At 38.6% G+C, this 21456-nt stretch overlaps 1 long non-coding RNA gene across 1 annotated transcript; it reads left to right on the forward strand.

Moving 5' to 3' along the window:
* The first annotated feature begins 10008 nt into the window (after positions 1–10008).
* Positions 10009–20161, forward strand: LOC120741896. The gene is made up of 4 exons (XR_005697715.1): positions 10009–10059; positions 10144–10242; positions 11109–11234; positions 19795–20161. It is a non-coding gene; the product is annotated as an uncharacterized LOC120741896 (long non-coding RNA).
* Positions 20162–21456: the final 1295 nt, after the last annotated feature.

Here is a 21456-nt window from a genome sequence, read left to right on the forward strand (position 1 = left end):
TTCATTGAAAGAATTAGTAAGGAGGTCAACATTGTCAGAGGTTGTGGGGATTAATCCAGTAATGACAAGTCTCAGGCATATCCTACCGGCAGCAGCCCAGGAATAAAGCCCCCAAAGATCCACTTCTCTCCAAAGCCAGCGAAGCCGCTCAAGAAAGCCTGCTCTCTTCCCCGCTTCCTCCGATGAGGCCTCTGAAGCAAAAGTGAACTGATCGGCAAGAAAGAAGGTAAACCAGGTGCAGCGAAAAGACCGCAGGGGGTTCAAAACGATCCACTGTTCTTGCCGGCTCTAGTGATCCTCGACCTCGCTGTCTGCTATGGAGCTGGCGGGTCACAGATGTCTCCGAAAACATCAAAGGCAAGGCAAGGCAAATTTATTTGTATAGCACAATTCAACAACAAGGTGATTCAAAGTGCTTTACAGAGACATTAGAAACAAAAACAAATAAAAAGCATGATTTAAAATTGATTAAAACAAGCAAACAAACAAACTAACTAAACACACACATTTCACACCTGTTCGCGCGATCTGAACCCTTATCGTAAGGGGAGCTATCAGTCCTTCTGTGGACGAGCTACTTTCTATTTTAAATTCCCTGAATTTAAAATACTCTCTAGACCCAGTCTAGACCCAGTTGGGGAGCTACCCAGAGCTCTAATCCCACACCTGTTTGCGCGATCTGAACCCTTATCGTAAGGGGAGCTACCAGTCCTTTTGTGGACGAGTTACTTTCTATTTTAAATTCCCTGAATTTAAAATACTCTCTAGACCCAGTCTAGACCCAGCTGGGGAGCTACCCAGAGCTCTAAACCCACTTAACAAACAAACAAACAAAACAGTATATAAAATCAAAACAGATAAAATCAGAACAGTAGATAAAATCAGTAGTTAATGTAAGTTTTGAAATTCAAGCTTAACTAATTAACAAACAAACAAAACAGTATATAAAATAAAAACAGATAAAATCAGAAATAGATAAGATCAGTAGTTAGTGTAAGTTTTGAAATTTAAGCTTAAAAGTGTGGATTTGGTGCTTTATTCAAATGCAGCTGAGAATGGGTGAGTCTTCAACCTGGATTTAAATAAACTGAGTGTTTCAGCTGATCTGAGGCTTTCTGGGAGTTTGTTCCAGATATAAGGAGCATAAAAGCTGAATGCAGCTTCTCCGTGTCTGGTTCTGACTCTGGGAACTGATAAATAAGACCGGATCCAGATGACCTGAGGGATCTGGAAGGTTCATACTGGGTTAGGAGGTCAAAGCACGTTTGGAAATATATGATATCTTGATAAATTGAGCAGATATTTGAAGCTTACACAGCTACATTCTCCCTTGAAAATAACTTAAAAGTTTCTTTTGTGACCCAGAAAGAGTAATATTTAAAAGTTTTTAGCCGCGCTTGTCCGCCATTGCCGCGTTTGAGTTTTGGACGAAATGTATTCTGGGATATTTAGCTGTACCAAGTCAACACAAGTCACCGCCGATGCATGCTCGATAAAACAGGTGGAGCAAGAACACATCCGGGAATTTTTTGTGTTTTTTTTTTTTATTTTACCTATGAGAAAACAGTATGTTCCATTACTGCTGTTGTTGTAGGAGGGGGTCAAAATGAATGTGGTTTCATTTGCATTTCACTACATATCGTACTGTGTATGACTGTGTATGTGACAAATAAAATTTGAATTTGAATTTGAATTTACACCATGAGGGCAGCTACACAAACACTCCTGTACACAACTTTCTGCACAGAGCCTCATCACTAAATCTAGTAGGTTTATAACATTTAAAGGTGACTTTGTGCTGCTGCAGACATTAGTATATCTGACCCTAAATGTTTTCTTTTCTTTAAAATTCAAACTTCATGTTCACAGGCTGTTCTCATTTAAATTGCCTGCATAAAACAACAGGTTTAAAACATGCTGTGGTAAATTAAAATATGCATTCTGCACTCCATTTTCTGCACATTATACTTTCAAAATGGCAGATATCTGGCGTCACATCGCTAAGGAGAGACGAGTGTGAGGTTGTTCAGATTCTCAGAGCTCAGATCTTTTCCTAAGTCCTTACCAACTCTCCTACCCACCTTTCCTTGACGTTGGTGATGTAAGAAAATAGTTTAGGAAAAGGAGATAGGAGGGACTTTTGAACCCATGTCAAAGCAGAAGAGCCGCTGCAAATGTCACATGATTTCTTTTGGATGATGGGACTGGCTGCTGCTGCTCTGAGTGGATCTAGTAGACTGTAATCAAAGAAACAGACTGAGGAACATTTGCTGAAGGTTAATTATTGATATAAAGTCATATGAGGATGCAGCAGCTTACCTTTGATCCATGTGCTGCAGATTAAGACTCGTTTATGGTCTGAATTGTTTAATGTTTGTAGTGTTTAAGCTTACAGACACACCCGTAGTGACACTATTGTTGAAAATTATTTGCGTGTTGCTATCTACAGTGTGGATTTTATATGAGTGTGTTAGCTGATCTTTGACCCGCGAGCCACATCTTAAGACTCTTTTATGGTGTGGAGTGCTTAATGTGACAGCAGCCTGCAGATACAGAGGATTGACGACGGAGAAGGAGCAGAGGATTTTCTGTTTCTACACAGACCTGGTGCAGACAGCAGAGCTGCAGAGTGAAGAAGTTCATGGAAAGAAGCTGAGTAAGTGAAACTTTAATTCATTCCAGTCTCTGAGGTTACCTCCTCATCACAAAGCAGCTGCTCTTTGTTAGAGTGTTTCTGTGGAGAAGACTCGTTTCATCTCTGATGTCTGGTGCTGGATAAAGACTCCAAAGCAACAACAAAGTCTCCAACATCCAGCTTAGAGCCTTTCAGAGTGTGCCGGTAGAGATTTGTTATCCTCACATCACATCAGACTTACAGTCTGTGTGGGCATCTTCATGAGGAACGTTGTTGGATCAAACATATCTGCCACTGTTTGATCCTCTTTAACAGGGGAAGTGTGACTGTGCTGTGATGTTTAGTCACACTCAGTGTTCATGTGGACTCTGAACAGGCTCACAGTCAAACTATCAAACTGGAGTCCTGATATGAGAACCTGCTTCAGATGCTGGACTCCAGCTTGACTATGATGTTCAAGTTTTTTTGTTTTTGTTTAACGAAGGATCAGAGTTCACGTTTATCTGTTAAATATTCTCCAGAATTCATGGAGAATATTTAAAAGCACTCAGTGAGCGCCCCCTGCTGGTTCCTTCTGAGTGCTGCTGTTATTCTCCAATGATCCTGTAGGACAGATTTATGGATGCTTTGAGGGATTCGCTGCAGTCCTGCTGTAGTTACCCCGCCCCCACAGCTACACCTAAATGAAAATGGAAGCCATCAACAGTAATGACATCACAGCAATAAAATTATTTAAAACTCACAAACCTCTGAAAATCTGTATCTGCTGTTGAAGTGTTGCTGACTGTGTGTAGAGTGAATAGAGGACTCAAATACAGGCCAAAGATGAAATGTGAACATAACTTGAATAATAAATTTCTTTTTTTTAAAAACAAGAAAAAAGCGACACTTTTGACACCCTTTTAAGAAGCTCTCTTCTTCTATTATCTGATCATGAACATCCTGTACAAAAAAAAAAAAACTGTTGCTCTGCAAGTGCAAAGTTTCCAAGCAAACTGTGTCTTAACTTCCTGTTATCTGTCTCTGCAAGCATTTTTTTTTTTACATTGACCTTTTACTACCCTCTGTCACCTTTCACAATAGATCATCTCTTCATGTAAGAAAATCATTATAAAAGATCAAAGAGAAAACAAACATTTTCAATCAATTACGTTTAAGCATAAAAGCAATTACTTATGAGTAAGTTTTATCATAGCTAAATTATCAAACACCCAGAAAGTCATAAAATGATCCTAAAGCCCCTTATTTCAAATTAAACCCAAAATCACCCCTTCTTGACACATTCTATGTGTCAAATAAGCTAAAGACCCGCTACTGAAACTGAAAATGCTTTACCACCTCTTAAGAAACTTAAAAGAAAAAGTCTTGATGCATTCTCAATCATCCAGGAAAATAAATCTCCAAAAGTTGATTCTGTTCATCTGGACGTAGCGTTTTCTGGGAGAAACGTTTCGTCACTCATCCAAGTGACTTCTTCAGTCTCAGCTGACTGCAGCTTTCCCCAACCTTATAAACAGTACACTTGCATAATGACTGAAACCAGCCCACTGAAGGAACTGACCTCACAGCCCATTGTTCCTTCAGTGGGCTGGTTTCAGTCATTATGCAAATGTATAACTGCATTTTATATGAAAAGTCTAGCGATCCCCTATGTGACTCATAAATATTGCTTCTCCCCCTTTAGCATTTGGCATTTTCCCCACTGTATAATTTACTACCATAATCTAAACCCAGTCAATAAAACAAAATTTTCTTAAAGCAAACATCAGCAACCCAAAAAAGTCTGCAACTCCAAACTTATGTAAACCTCCAGTCTCCCTCTCTTTCCCCTACGTGATTAATTGTTTGTCAACCTTCATTCCTCCTGACCTTTGTCCAGTCTTTGTTTCAGTGTCAAGTCAGTCAAACCTTTAGTCCATATCATCAGTCCAGTCACACACATTCACTCACTCACACGCATTCACTCAAAAGAAAAAACTATTGTTCATCATTTTTGGTCTGGATTGACACACGGCAATCCTTTTAGACAGGAACTGGGTTCCCACAGATGGCTTCTCCTCAGCCCATTGTAATCTGGAAAAGCTCACCTTATATTTGCTCTCCCGAAATTTCTTTTTACAGCGCTGTTAATTCAATCGTGTAGGCCTGCTTAGAACAAAAATGAGAAAAAGAGAGCTGATTAGTAGCTCATCAAAACACAAAACATAATCACCTGACAGGATTTCTCTAAGTGCACTGTTACAATTTTAAAGGGCCAAGTTCTAACCATGTCCATAATTAGTAAAACTCCCTCTATTAAAATAAGAAAACAACCCTAACCTAACCGACAGAATCAACCCATCACTAAAACAACAACCCCAAAAATCTTAATCACAGAAAAGTTTTGCTTACTCATCTAACAACATGTTGGCCTCAGGTTCTTCAGCGTCCTGACAATCTGAGGTCAACTGACATAATTTCACCTGCTAAATACACAGAAAATCTTGTTAAAAGCAGCACCATTTGCACAACAGTAATATTCCCCATTAAGCACTCTCTAAACACGTTATAACAATGTGTCCTCACTAAATTATACATTTCCTGACCTTTACAGACCTGACCACCTTATTTAATTATCCTGTATTTTACCATTATATATTATACCAAGTAATTCTTCTCAGTCACTGCTATGTTTCCTTCATTGAAAGCCTCAGACACATAGCCAGACAGGAAGCTTCTTTGACACCACTAATTTCAGCTAATTTCCATATTGAGTCACATCTTAAGAAGTTGCCTTGACAACAGAAATGCATATTTAAACATTACCACATGAAATTATTTTTATTTTTACCGTAGTCACTTCTTTTGCTCAATCGGCACAAGAGCACTACCAATTCACTATTTTTAAAACTACTGTAAGCTTTTAATCACTGGTTTATCCTTTTTCCTTTTCACAAAAATCACTTTATTGTCGTGGGACTTTCGTGAGTTATTCCTCCAGCTCTAGCTTTAAGTATGTTAAATCTAGCATTTATGTCATGTAGTCACATTCATGAATGTAAGCATGTCTTCATTGCATATTTGTATTCATATTAATATTGAGTGTAAGCTGGTCTTCATTGCCTCGATGTGTTTTATAATCAGGTTTGGCACTGAGCTGTGGATTCAAACTGTCTCACTTCTGATTCTCTCCAAAAATAATTTCACATGTAACAATTTGCATATGTGTCTTTTCTATTCATTCAGGTACTTGTTAGTTTATTTCTCTCTTTAGCTCTCTCTTTTTTTTTTTACCTTTCTGTTATGATCCTCTGGACATTTCTAAACCTCCATGAGTTCAGTCTCAATCTTCAATCCAATTTTCCCATATGCTTTCACTGTATCACATCTAGGTTCACCTCTCACTACTGATCCTCGTCCCTGTTCTAACAGTTTCCTGTGTGGGCTCGCAGATCAACACAGGCCCAAATCAGCGGTTTCTTCTCTCCATTGCTTCTCTCTTGATCTTTTCAGTGTTTTCTTGGAGGTTCACTCCCAGCATGGCAAATCTGAAACTCAGTGTCCAGTGCTGTCCAGTGCTTTCACACAGTCATCCCACTGTTCAACTTCCCACCTTGTAATTCAGAGTGCATGTTCCATCAAGTGTTTTCTTACATGCTGCTGCTGGAGTCTTCAGTGTTATAGTTCAGTTGCACTGTCTTTTTGCCTGCTGTTAATTCTTCAAGTACACGGTGTTCTGTCTGTCTTCTGTCTTCATCGTGAGATTTACTGTCCTTTAAGCTTCTTCTCAGGATAAGGACAGAATGAGAGGTGAAGCTGTCAAATTTTAAGCCAAAGCCTGGCCTGTTTTCATCCCAATTCTGTTAATCTATCATTTTGCTGCTGTACTCATGTTTTCAATATGAGAAGAGTCCACCTGTATTGACACACTAAAACATTTAATTAATATAATTTTCATTGCTATGTCTTAATACATTCAGTCTCTAATTCCTCTGTTTTCACATATCACACCAACGTCACAAGCTCACAGTTTTCTGCTTCACTTCCTGCCAGACACACACTCCCACAGCCACACAAACTCATGTTTTCATCTGTTTCTACAGCCTAATTGAACTCTTATTTTATATCAACATTTAGTAGAGTTACAGTCTATAAACCCTCTGTAACTCTACTAAATGTTGATATAAAAGAATGCTCTCAGTACACACACACTTAAATATACTAAGCTCTTTGCATTTGCAAGCATTCACATCAAAATCTTTAGCGTGCTTAGCAGAGCTCTTTCAGACCTCAGGACAATTAACAGTTTTGTTTTTTTTTGTTTTTTTCCCCCCACACATATCACCATTCTTTAGCTCAGCTTTGTAGCCTCATTCACACAATACTTTCATCAGCATTTTACACACTGCCCTGAACTTCGTTGTCTCTCACACACACACACTTTTCTCTCAAAGCACCTTTAATCATTCATCCAAATAACAATTTCACACATTTATATATATAACAAAAACTGCCACTGACTGCCAATAAATTATTTCCATTACCATGTCACATCATCACTTCATCTTCCAAACCTTAGTACTGGTACACCTAACTTTTCGACTAATTTAAAAGCCTCTAAGCCCAGCTTCGCCCACCTTGCTGGTCAATTGTAGCTGTTATCTGTCCAGGACAGCGGCCCGATTTCTAAGCCCTATGATAATTTATAAGCGCTTCCTGCAGCTCAACAGAAGGTAGTGTGCGCTAAAATGATTCAGGAACCAACAGCTGAGGTTTGGCCAGGTTATAAAATAAATGAAAAACAAAAAGCAAAACAAAAAAGTTCTTCCTGCTCTGGTAATTAGACTGTAGGCCAGTAGACCGAGAAAGGCTCTTAAAATCAAAGCTTATAAATAGCAGTTTTTCCAGGAGCCCTCCACAGAGTGGATTCTTCAATTATGGTGAATAACTCTAACCTGGAGATGATTTATCAAACGGCCTCTTGATGCACTGTCTTCAACTGCTGGACTTGAATTGAGCTCTCAGCAAACTGCTAAGCGTGGAGAGAGAGGGGTTAACATGTTCCATGCAGTGTAAACGCACACATTCATATTTTAAACAGTCAAAAAAAAAAAAAAAGACAGGTTCGGGCCACAAGAAAATGTGAAGATGGTGGTAGGATGGCAGTCAAAACTTATCAAAAAAGATCAAAGCTTATTACAAATCATTTTGAAAGATTAAAGCCAACCTCATTAAATAAAATAATTAGGTCACAAAGGTCACAAATAATCACATTTTAATAATAATAATAATAATACATTTTATTTGAGGGCGCCTTTCAGAAACCCAAGGACACCTTACAAAAAACACAATTAATAAAAGGAACAATAGTCATAAAAATAAGTTAAAATTACAAAACAGAGCGTGACAACAAATAAAATCAGCATTAAAGCGAATAAGCCAGTTTAAACAGGTGTGTTTTGAGCTGTGTCTTGAATGTAGAGAGGGAGTCAGTATTTCTTAGTGCAGGAGGAAGAGAGTTCCAGAGCCGAGGAGCAGAGCGACTAAAAGCTCTGTTCCCCATAGTAATGAGGTGTGAGGACGGAACAGTAAGATGAATGGCAGATGATGATCTGAGAGGGCGGGAAACAGTGGTGATATGGAGTAGGTCACACAAATATGAAGGAGCAGTTTTATGGATACATTTGTATGTAAGAAGTAAGATTTTAAAATTTATCCTGGCTTCTATGGGCAACCAGTGAAGCTGTTGAAGAACTGGGGTAATATGAGCACTTAACGGAGTGTAAGTTATGACCCGAGCTGCTGAATTTTGAAGAAGTTGAAGTTTATGAAGGGACTTTTTAGGGAGACCAAATAGGAGGGAATTACAGTAATCGATACGGGACGTAATCAGACTATGGACAAGGATGGCAGCAGCATGGGGAGTGAGGAAGGGACGGAGTCGGTGAATATTACGTAAATGGAAGTATGCAGACCGTGTTATGTAATTAATGTGAGACTGGAATGAAAGAGTATTATCAAGTATGATACCCAAACTCTTAACCTGAGGGGAGGGAAGGGTGGGAGAATTTTCAACGTTAATGGAAATTTTGATACTTAATCCCACTTTGCAGACAGGTTTGGCCCAATTCCTGGTGTCAAGCCAGCACTGCTGGCTGACTTCTGGCATGGTAAATGGTATGTCATCCAGATATGGGCCAGGCTTGGAGTAGATGGCACTGTTTATATGATGGCATGCCACATCTGGCCCGATTGTGATTTGGTTTATGTGGCCCAGGCTCATAGAAAACGGGCCCAGATCCGGCATCAAGCTGGCACTTCTAACTGACTGGTGTCATGGCAGAGTGTATGTCAACCAGATGTGGGCCAGGTCTAGCAATTATAGTACTATTTATGTTCGTATTTTCCTATTTTAGTTAGAAGACCCAAATGCCTTGTTGCAATACTATACTGCTGTGGTAGCCAACGTTTCAAATGCAGGTTTGACAGGATTGTCAGTGTACACTTTATCTAAAACCTAGTGAGGGTTTGCACATCTTTTCTGCTGGGTAGCTGTAGCTCAGGAGGTAGAGCAGGTCACTTACTGACCGGAAGGTTAGTGGTTCGATCCCTGGCTCTTCCAGTCTGTATGTCAAGAGAATTAATGTAGTTAGGAAGCAGCTTAGACCAAGTGTGTGATTGGGTAAATGTGGCATGTTGCATAGAGCACTGTGAGTAATCCAGTGCTATATATCAGTCCATTCATTGTCTGAACAGAGTTTTGTCATGTTACTTTTGTACTATTATGTTCCAGCACATGTTGTTATTGCGTGGCTTGATTAATGTACATATTAGGCTGAAAACTGGGGCCAGAGTTGAAACTGTTCTGGGCCACCACAGGGCCAGCAGTGTGTCTGCAACTGGCCCGTGGCTGCATAGAACTTACACATGGCCCACATACCGCAAAGAATGATGGCCTTTTGGTGGCCCAGACCAGGTTTGCCAGAGGTAATCCACACATGGGCCAGCACAGGATATCTAGTGTGTCTGCAACTGGGCTTGTTCTGGCCCATGTGTGGGACACCTCGGGCAAACCAGATCTGGACCACCAGAGGGCCGTCATTCTTTGCGGTATATGGACCATGTTTAAGCACACTGTGTGGGCCAGATCCAGGCCATGCCAATTTTGCTATCTTGGATGTGTCTCTTATTTTCTCTTCTGACACTGAGATGAAGCAGAAAAGAACAGCTGATATTTGGACAGCACACATGATGGAAAGGAGGATTTGAGTTGATGTGCACATGAATGATTTGTGTTTCCTCTGCAGGTGAAGGTAGAAAGTGTGTGTGAGCTGATGTGGATGTGAATTCAGCAGCATGGATCAGTGTGAGGACAGAGAGGAGGGAGTCCCTCCCTCTAAAACCACTCTGTGTGGGGAACATGAGAGCCAGACCAAAGCTCAGAGGTGAGATGACCATCTCTAACCGTCCATGACTCTTTAACATGTCACAGCTCAGCTCTCACATCACTGCTCCATTATTATTCACAGGAACCAACCTGGACCTCAACCCAGCTGTGTGTCCTTAAAGAGTGACCAGTCTAAAAAACGCTTGATTGAATTTAAGGAACAACCCTCTGCTGCAGAGAGGTGAGCTGATGGGAACATTAACTTTTTGATTGCTGATAATTTGTGTCTGATTTAAATGAACTACTTGATAGTGTTTAATGGTTGCCAAAGTGCTTCCTCATAGGGGGCCATATGATATGTTGGGGTTTCTTAGTGTTATTTGACACTATATAAATAAAACTGAATGGTCTCCTCTTCAGGAGATGCAAGTTCATAAAGTATTTCTGGTCTGTATATGAAGTATAATTAATTTGATGTTGCTGTAATTGCATAATGAGAGGGGGGTAATTGGGGGTTATTTCCCATTTTCTTTTTCCTCCTTTAGCTGATGCTAAGTTCCCTACTTCTTTTTTTTTTAATTTGCTGGAAATACTTGCATTGATTTATTTAAACATGTAAAAATAATGTAAATACAGTATGCAAGGCAAAACAGAGTTTGTAGAATTGTTCCAGGAGACCATTTCTAATGAGACTTCGGCAAAACTAGTTGTATCAACTGAAACGCCAGTGACATCTCTCTGGTCCTTACTCAGATCTATGTTGGAGTTTTTGCTATTAAGAACACGACTTTCAGATTCTGATAATTTGCTGTAGATTGTGTTTAGACCTGTTGCTTATTGGTTTGTTTTCCATTTTTCAGCTAATAGCTCTTCGAGAATCACTTCGTTGGTACATAAATGCTATTTTATGGCTGTCAAACTGTGTTATCGCTGACATTTCCATAGATTCAACTAAAGAAATGGGAACAAATGTGTTCTTACACCAGGTCACTATGTGTAAACAGAACCCATGCAAACATGGAACATGCAAACTCCACACAGAAACTCTGCAGCCAGAATGCTACTACTGCTAATATACTCATATCACTGCTCGATCATTATTCACAGGAAAAAACACGGAATTAAACGCAAACATCATCCTGGATCTGAACCCAGCTTAGTGTCCGTTAAGAGTGACCAGTCTAAAAAACGCTTGATTGAATTTAAGGAGCAACAACCTTCTGCTGCGGAGAGGTAAGCTGATAGTAACATGAACTCTTTGATACCTGTCAGTTTGGTGTCTGATTTAAATGAACTACTTGATGGTGTATTATGGTCACCAAAGTGCTTGCTCATAAGGGGCCATATGATTGTAAAGATTTCTCTGCATTAATGTGGGGTCTTTATCTTACAATACAAAGTGCCTTGAGGCGGCAGTTGTTGTGTTTTGGTGCTTTATAAATTAAACTGATCTCTCTTTAGAAGATCAAGCAAAGTTCTTAAAAGTTCTTTCTGGTCTGTATATGAAGTATAATTAATTTGACGTTAAGCTAAAGCTTAATGTTAAGCCTGCTTAATGCATTCCCAAATCATGTTTAATGTGTACTTGTTCCTGGGTTATTTCCAGACATCCTAACCAATTTCCTTCCATCTAAAGTTGACCATCTGGGACTTCTTCCAGACCTTGGCACAGGGCTGACACATCATGATAACTTGTACTTATTTACAATTGCAAGAACTGATGATTTTGGAATCTGCAGTGTTTTGAAATTGTTCCAGGAGACCATCCCAGCTTGTATAAATCTATAGTTCCTCTTAGATTCTTTGAGTTCTTTGGACATTCCTATTGTGCAAAGTATTGGTTAAAACAAATGCTTTTTATGCTGCCAAAGACAAACTATCACAATTTTTCAGTTGTCCCTGGCTTCTATGGAGTGCCAGGACTGCCATAATGCATTAATTAAATACACCATTAAATAATTAATTAAATGTGGCAATAATTAATTAAAATTGGAATTAATTAATTAAATAAATAGTTATGACACATGTAATTAATTAATTATTGACACATTTAATTAATTATTTATGTATTTCACATTTTAATTAATTATTGACACATTTAATTAATTAATTATTGACACATTTAATTAATTAATTATTGACACATTTAATTAATTATTTAATGATATATTTATTTATTTCATTTTGGCAGTCATGGCGCCTGGCTCTCATCATGAAATAATGATGTCAGCCTCACCCATCAAACTCAGGGGGCGGGGTTAACGCTGCCCATGCAGCTTCTCTAACATTTGATTGGTTGCCGTGCAAAGTAAGTCAAAACAGGTCGATCCTAGATAATCGATTGCTTGTGTAGACTTGGGGCAGCCAGGTATCCCAGAATGCAGATCAAATCACAGGCAGCAATGGTGGTGGTGTAGTTTTAAAATACCCCGTTTTTCTGTCACCAGCTACACTTTTAACAGTGTTTTAGCCGCGAATGTCGCGACATATGTCTGGTCAGGTTGTCAACATAGAACATGTTTGCAAAAGTGCTCAGATGTTTTCAGAGATTTCACTAGCTCTGCTAACAATTAGCATGCAGAGTGCACCCAGGGGGTTACGTTAACCGGTTTGTTTACATATTCCACTCTCCGTGTTCCACATGTTGCATTCGCAGATTCTCATTTTCACCGAACGATTGTCTCTTTCCGCCTGGTCTTGTGTCTCTGTGCTTCTGTAACATAAAGAATGAGCTGACATTTTCCTCAGGACACCAGCGATCAGCTCAACAGACCCTCAGTTTACCTGCATGCATCCTCCTCCTCATCTGTCAGCTGTTTAACACCTGCTGCTAATTCAAGAAACACGCCTACGTTACCTGGTGATAGTCACAGTTTAACCGGGCAGCCGGTACTCGATATAAAGCAATGTCAGCGCATTTTTCTGCACAAGATAAGTAAATATAGTGTTTTCCCCGAGCGCAGAGCTGCTGGAGCTTGTTTCCTTACAGAGCACTTTATAGGCGAAGCAGCTTCATCAGCGGCTGATGTCCAATCACCGGCACACAGCTTTGAAACCTCAGCTGAGTTTTAGCTCTCAGTGGTTAAACGCTGGACTTCATTCACTCAGGTTCTGTCTGTCGGGTCACGTTTACTTCGCTGTTTTATTTACAACTGAGCAAATCGGTTTGGCTGAGGTTAATGTTACGTTTCATAACTGCATAGTTTCACAGACGTTTAATGGTTCACTGGCACATGTGTTAGACTGAACTATCATCTAAATATCATCTGTTTTTTAATAGTTATTCAACTGTATTCTAAGCACCAGCTGTCTGTTAGAATGTGATTTTTTTCTCTCTCTGTTGGCAGAGGTATAAAAATGCGCAGGAAAATCTGACGTGCATGGCAAACTTCACCGACGATATTTAGGGAGGAATAAACACACATCAAACATAAATGAACCATTTGCCTGTCTCCATAATTGAGAGCATTTTCTCTTCTTATGTCAACACTCTCTTTTTTTTTTTTTTTTTTTTTTGCTTTTTCGGTCATGTTATCTTTACCTGTCAAAGGCTTGTTACAAACTATGAAACACATGGTGCAGACTTCTGGATGTTAGAAGAAAACTAATACTGCTCATGAAGGAGACTAAAGGCAGGAAGGTGTCCTTTAAAACTAAACATGTTAATAGGACCTCCCTATTTATATCATAGTTTATGATATAGCACGTGTATTTCAGTAATAGCCTGCTGATTTCAGGTGAACAGTCGCACAGCTCACGTAGGCGTTATCTGTGAGACTCCTTAACTATAATTTATCCAAGTTAACTTCAGTTAACCATTCAGACAGTTCTTTTGCAATGAAAAACATAAACACCCATGCTGCCGGTAGGTTTCCTCAGTGCCAGCTGTTAACATTATAGCTGCTTATGCAGTAACCATGGTAACCACGGACTCTGAGCGGCTGGATCGACGGAGGTCAGACAACAATTTTACATGTATGATCTTAAAACAGGACACAGCCACTATACGTGCTGGCCTCATATCAAATGTGAAGGCAGACTGAGTCTATGTTTGACGTTTTTTATATCTAATCTTCCTTTTCAAACATTTAAACAGCAGCGAGTCTGCAGCTGAGGGAACACAAACTCAAATTGTCGGAACAGGTTTGCTCGTTTCTTGGATTCATTTGGTGATTTATTAAATGTATAACTGTTATTCTAATCTGCTGCTGAGTCTCTTACACTTTTCTTTATGCTGTATATTTTCACGTCTCTGGAATAGTTGGCAGTTAGATAGTCAGCTGGGAAACTTTGTGTTAACTCATGGAGCTGAGGATATCGTGGATATGCTGACCTCGCTCCGTGGTGTACAGGGCCGTTTACCCTCATGATTAATATTCACTATAAAAATATTAGCCGAACATCATGAAGTCTGTATGTGTTTCATAGTGTCGAACAACCTTTGTACAGTTAAAGCCAGCAGTTACTACATGACAGAAACACCAACGTTATCTCTTTTATGCGTTTATACACAGGTCACGCTGATTACTGAACAAAAACCCAAAGATCAGATGTTAAACAGATTTATTTGCTCTCTCTCCTCCTTAAACATGTTTTTAATGTTAGTTATAATTCAGAATTGGCGACTGAAACACGTAGGACACATAAGAACATCAGGAAATAAAACACCGATAAATATAACCTCAGTAAAAGAAGTCAGCGGGGGTTACTACAGCTGTGTACCGGGGCCTGCGCTTTGTCGGTGGGATTGCTTGCGAGGCGAGCGGGTCTATCCCACGCTTTGCCGTGAGACTGGGCAGACATCTCCGAAATCATCGAAGCACTTTTGCAAAGAGGCTGTATCTTGACAAACCGACCAGACACATGAAGATTAAACCACTACATTCTCGGCTAAAAAAATATTAAAACGGTATTTGGTGACACACAAACAGGGTTTTTCAAAGTTCAGTTCTGTTAGCTTCCACATGCCGGTTGTTGTGTGCTAGAAACAATGGCCACCAGGCCAAAGCAATGGTTTTGACTCGATCAGCGTTAACCCCGCCCCCTGAGTTTGATGGGTGAGGCTGACAGATAAAATTATTTCATGATGAGAGCCAGGCGCCATGACTGCCAAAATGAAATAAATAAATATATCATTAAATAATTAATTAAATATGTCAATAATCAATTAAATGTGTCAATAATTAATTAAAATGTGAAATACATAAATAATTAATTAAATGTGTCAATAATTAATTAATTAAATGTGTCAATAATTAATTAATTAAATGTGTCAATAATTAATTAAAATGTGAAATACATAAATAATTAATTAAATGTGTCAATAATTAATAATTAATTTTAATTAATTATTGCCACATTTAATTAATTATTTAATGGTGTATTTAATTAATGCATTATGGCAGTCCTGGCACTCCATAGGCTGCAACAATGTGTTTCCTGTTTTAAAATCAAGGATATACTGTTCAGTTTCATACCTGTCTGTTCGGTAGTAAGTGGTTCCTTCTTGTTTGGCTAGATGCACTCTTACAGGAAAATCCAGCTGTTAGCTGTGATATTCCGGTTTGTAAAGCACTTTAAAAATTAGGCCTTGCATTCACTTTGCTTATCCTCACTTCTGATCCAACCTAATATCATGAAAAAGCATGTAATAGCCATGCACTATGTCCATTTCATGCTTTGCCTCTCAAAACATGAAATGTACAGGCACATAGAAGTTGCAATAAATTGCAGTAACAGCAGAATGAGATATTTTATCTCAAGCCAACATGAAAATTAAATCCGGGAAAGTTTTTAAACAGATATTATTAACACATTTACATATATATACATAATAGCCCGCTAGCTTAATTGATTCTGATGATTAAGGACCCTGCAAGGTACTCAATGTTTTTTGCTGACTACCAACTTCGTGGGTTTAAATATATTATCTCCCCATGCTTCTTCATGCATGTCTATTTTACATTTTGGAGAGGCAAAGCCAGAAATGGACATGTTTATAACATGTTTGATACAGTGATACTGGGTTGTCTAATATGAAGTAATCCAGTCAGTGAGATGACATGAAGAAAAAAAAGGTCTCCAAAAAGTTTAGCACCTTTCATTCTTCTTGTCTTTAATAGTAAGTGGCTAGCTGGACTCAGTCGGAAAAATCCAGCTGTTAGCTGTAATGTTCAGGTTTGTAAAGCACTTTATAAATGAGGACAGTGTGGAGGAGAACCTGTTTAAGTCAGGTAAGAGGTGTTTCACCGGAGTCAAAAACTTGTTTGTTTCTTCCTCTAGTCTGTTGCAGTGCAGTCAGCAGCAATCAGTAGTCTCCCTTTTCCAAAGCACATCCAAACTACAAAACTAGGTTTCTTAGCAAAGCACGAATGGGAATCCCATCACTAGTATGTCTGCGAAAAAGCTAAAACAATGCAGAGGCTCAGAGGAAGAGATGCCACACTTTTTGGAGACCTTACTTTTCTCCTGTCATCTCACTGGCTGAATTCCGTAATATTATTTCATATTATTTCCAAATGTAAGTGAAGGAGATTTTAATGTGGAGATTTTTTTTTTCTTTTTGGCTGCAGATGTGCTGATCGATGATAGGATTTCCAATTGTCTTCAGTAACAACAGTTATGTTTTTGGTGTGATATGCATGTAGTAACCTCTTATGTAGTAAACTGTTTCATTGTGCTTGGGAAAGGTGAGAATATTTTATTGCATAAAGTAGTGCTGATCGCATCGCAAACGTCTGCTTTGTCAAGTGATTGCATGGCCCAGTACAACTGGCCTGGCAGTCTGATGACTCAAACAGGCCATCCTCCACACAGTCCTCATTTATAAAGTGCTTTATTAATGAGTCAATTTAGCTAAACAACAAAGAAAGATTTACTGCTAAAGAGACAGACAGTGAAAGTGGACTGTACATCCTAGATCTCTTAACATAAAACTCTTGGGAAAGACTGTTGCAGCCAGGAACAGGTCAAAATTGATCTCTTTAAATGTTCTTAAAAATTAAACTTTACTCATTATTTGTTTCTTAAATTGAAAAATAAAAAAATCAAATAGATGTAACAATGTTACATCTATTTGATTTTTTTTTTTTTTAAAGCTGTGCTCCATCATGTAAATGAGCTTTTGTACACAGCAAATCCAGCGTGTCCAAATTAACACTGTCAGATTTGATTTCAACACTATTAAAGTGTCTATATGGGTCCACACCAGAGAGTGTTAATTTAACTCTTTTTGGAGAGTTGGTACGTTAACTCTGATTTAGTGTTAAACACCAAATCTCTCTGGAGTTGATAATTTAACACTTGGTGTTAAGAGTTTATATATTAACTCTCAAAGAGTATTTTAGTTTAACTACGTAAGAGTTATCTTCTAATTCATTCTAAAAAGCGGGAATTTTACTGTTCTGAACTTCTAGAAATTTCTTTTGGAAATAAACATTTACTAAAAAGACGCAATGGTTTTTGAAAAACATTTATTCTGAACTGTGCACCACAATTTCAAAACATTTTCTGAAAGATGTAACAGTGTACATGTTCTCACTTTCATTAGAATTTTGTTTATCAAAAGGTCTGACATAGGTGAGCTGGTAAATGCAAATAACAGCATTCTCATCACTTATTTCTTCAATACAATATGCATGTCCTTCATTCATCCCTTTGTGGAACTTCAACGCACTTCTGCCCTCCCCCATATTCCATCTTCACAAGCATATCCTGTGTGGAGACTGAATAAAAATTAGTTGACACTAATTAATGGCACAAATAATCCAGTAAACAATTGCAGCACAGTAAAAAAAAAAAAGGAATCCTCTTGTGTAAAGTATTTTCCCAAAAGACAAGGACACAGGCAACAGGTAATACTGAACTAAATGTAAAACCTCAACCTTTTTCATTTTTACCTAAACCGTGTGCACAAAACTCTGGAGGGATCTATGCTAATGTAGAATCCAGTCAGGACGCCTGCTACTGCTGTTTGCTCGTTTTTTTTTTTATGGAAGATCGTTTTCAGGCTTCAAGTAGCACCATTATACCAACATTTCACATTCTAGACATTGTTTTAGGTGTATTTGACCAAAGGTTTGACTGAAAATTCACATGCAAGCTTTTTTCAAGGCTGTGGTATTTGCCCGTAAACAATACCTTTCAGCTAGCTAAAACAGAATATTATGCTATCAGCGAGCAACATGGTTAATGCCTTTCACACAGCTTTGTCGCAACTCCAAAGAGCCACAGAAGTAAAAGCTAATAATAATAATTGAAACAGTCTTTGAAAAAATGACTTACCAAGCATGGCAAACAACTCAAATATGTAGAGCAAAATGTTCTGAAACGGCTTCACTTCAGCTTCGATTGGAGCCTATGGTGCTGGGGGCGGAGTCTGTGAATTTACTCTATTGGTGTCATAGCCCCTGTAGGAGTTCAGAGTTAAGAGGTCAAGAGTTAATGTTTCCATTGTAACACCTCCAGATTTGACATAGAAACACACATTTTTAACACTCAATTTTAACTACTATCATTTTACACCTCAGAGTTACATTAAAAGAATGTGACTCTACTTAGAGTAAAATTAACTCTACTTTTGCAAGAAGACTATTAACACCAAAACATTTAACACTTTTGAATTTGCTGTGTATGTGCATTGTTTTACATCCTCTTTAATTACTAAGCTAATATATTTCAACAAAGTTACCTTGGCACATTTTGCTCATTAATCCAGCATGGCAGACAGAGAAAAGGAGGGAGAGGCAGGATTTGATCTTCTGCTTTCTGATTGGTTGAGCTCTACCCCTAGTCCCTCCATGCCTCCTCCAACTCCCCTGTCTCACATCATAGCTACAAGTGTACACGTTTTAGTTTTGTAACACATTTGCAACAAGCAAAGCATACAAATTAACAAACTTGTGATTAGAGTGGCTGTAATTGAGCAGTTGTATTAACTGACTTGAGAGTTTGTAATCACAGAATTGTGGTTGTAAGAAGTACCAAAATAAAGTAAAATTTGACTTACTAGGTTTTTCTATGTATTCTAATCCTTATTCTATAAGTTCTCACTTATCTAAAAGCTGTCACATTTTGCAACATGTGAATTTGAAGATTCCCAAATGGATTCTAACATCGTGTTCTTACAGTGACAGAGATCATTATAAGGCTCTGGTGGATCTTGAGAATTTGGCTGATAATTCATTCATTTTAATTGTCTCACAGAAACCACTTCAATTGTTCTCAATATGTGAGACATTTACACAGGAATGAGCCTATCAAATCATGCTTTAAAAATCAGCAAAAATATTTTAACATTCAAAACACCAGTAAAGGGACTGTAAAACGGGCATAATGTGTTCTTTCCTTCTGCTCCTAGTTAGCACTCTGAATGCACAGTTATGGATCAGTTGTTGATTCATCACATACTGTAGGCCACATAGCAAAACAATGCTGCTGTCAAGTCTGTACATTAGTTTCTCAGAGAGAAAAGATTTTAGGTGATTACAAATCATATGTAATGACAGACAACAAATTAACCCTGGGCTTAAAATATGAGTCAAGGACCACTCCCAGGTTTGTTGCTTGATGACTTGGGTTCAAAATAGCTGAGCAATGTGATGATATCTCTCTTGTCTGAGCAGCTTTTTTTGTCCAGATTTTAATATCTAAACTTGCACTGTGCACCGATTGTTTAGCTGTGCACACATTTTTATTTATAGTATGTTGTTAAAGGTATTTTCATAGACAACAAAAACCTGGCCAAAATGTTTTGTCTATATTATTTTTACTCTTCTTCATGATTCCTCCACAGAGTGGACAAGAGCTCAGAGGTTCCCAGCAGTCAGTCTGCCCAGCAGCAACAAACACACCTGGACTCCATATTTATGGTCTGTACACATACAATATTAGTTTTGTATTCATTCTGTTCACAGTCATGTTCATGATGGGTATGGGGGTATGGGAACTGGTTGTCTCTCATGTAGAAGGTTGATGGTCAGATCTCCACCTCCTTCCATCTACATGCCATAGTGTGATACATGTAGTTATTCTTATATCCCTTTCGACCAGTGACAAGGAGGGAGTTCATGCAAGACGTTTACCTAAATAAAACGTAACCTAAACAAGATGCAAAGACCACCAGTAAGTTGATGTTCTAGTCTATTCTATGTTGGATTGCATGAAAGACCTGGGCCACCTTTAATGAGGCTATACTCCAACTCAGTTAAACTTAGATAAGCATTTAGCAAACCACAAGCCAACTTGTAAATCATTAGTGACTTAAAGTTTAATCTTACCAGTGGATCTAAAGATCTCAAACAAGCACCTAAACGCCCTCCTTGTCACCTCAAAGTAGGTGACAAGGAGGGAGTTTACACAAAAAGTTTACATAAATATAAAATCATTTATTAAACATAACCTAACCAAGACACAAAGGTCACCAATAATTTGATGCCAGGTGCAGTGGAAGACCTAGGCCAGCTTTTATAAGTCATTGCTTTCATGAGTGTGAGAAGGTCACAACAGAGAGGAGCTGTTATATAGAAATATATCTCAATTCTTTTAAATAAGCGATGCTTTGAATTTCAAGGAGGGACCTAGTGCTTACTGCAAACAGTTAGAGTGATTTAATAATATTCAACCCAGTGTTTGAACATGGTTGTAGTAAAGAAATACTGCAGTGATGAACCAACATACAAGCTCAACAAAACCTGGATTTTCTGTCATATTTTAAAGAGATCGCGGTATCTTATTTCTTCTTATCTCAAAAAAGCATGCTTCTCTCAGACTGCAGGCTTACTTCTGGTTCTTAGAGCTTTTAAAAGTAGAATGGCAGGAAGAACCTTCAACTGCAAAGCCCATCTTGGGTAGAACCAGCTCCCAGTTTGGTTTCAGAAAACAGAGATGCTCTCTGGTTTTAGGATTAGACATTTAGTGTTACTTTGTGATTAAAGTTTTGAGTTAGGGCTTGATTATGTGAGCCTGAACCATCCCATAGCTATTTTGCTATAAGCTCAGGTTGCTGGGGGAATTTCATGATGACTGAGTACTTTTCGACTCCCTGTTTTTACTGCCTTGGTATACATTACTGTATGTCATTAAACATTGTCTTGTCTCACCTTGGGGTATTGTTCTGTTTGTTGCTTCTGGGTGTGTCTTTTCCTTCTGCTTTCCTCTTTACCCAGCACCCTATAGAGATTGAGGGGTGGTTAGATCATTAATGCAGTAATGTTTTCCAGATGCTGGAAGACAACATCATTACTTTTGTGAAGAATGAATTGAAGACGATCCACAAGGTTTTGCGTCAAGATTACCCAGAATGGGCAGAGAGACAAATGGAAGATGAGGAAGTATTAGCAGGTGAGGATGAAGAGCGGAGGAGAAGCAGCAGAAATGCAGTTTTGAAGATCACATTAGACTTCCTCAGGGGAATTAAGCAGGAGGAGCTGGCTGACCGACTGCAGAGCAGTAAGAG

The sequence above is a fragment of the Simochromis diagramma genome, unplaced genomic scaffold, assembly GCF_900408965.1.
Source record: "Simochromis diagramma unplaced genomic scaffold, fSimDia1.1 OVJJ01000254.1, whole genome shotgun sequence".
Classification (NCBI taxonomy): Eukaryota; Metazoa; Chordata; class Actinopteri; order Cichliformes; family Cichlidae; genus Simochromis; species Simochromis diagramma.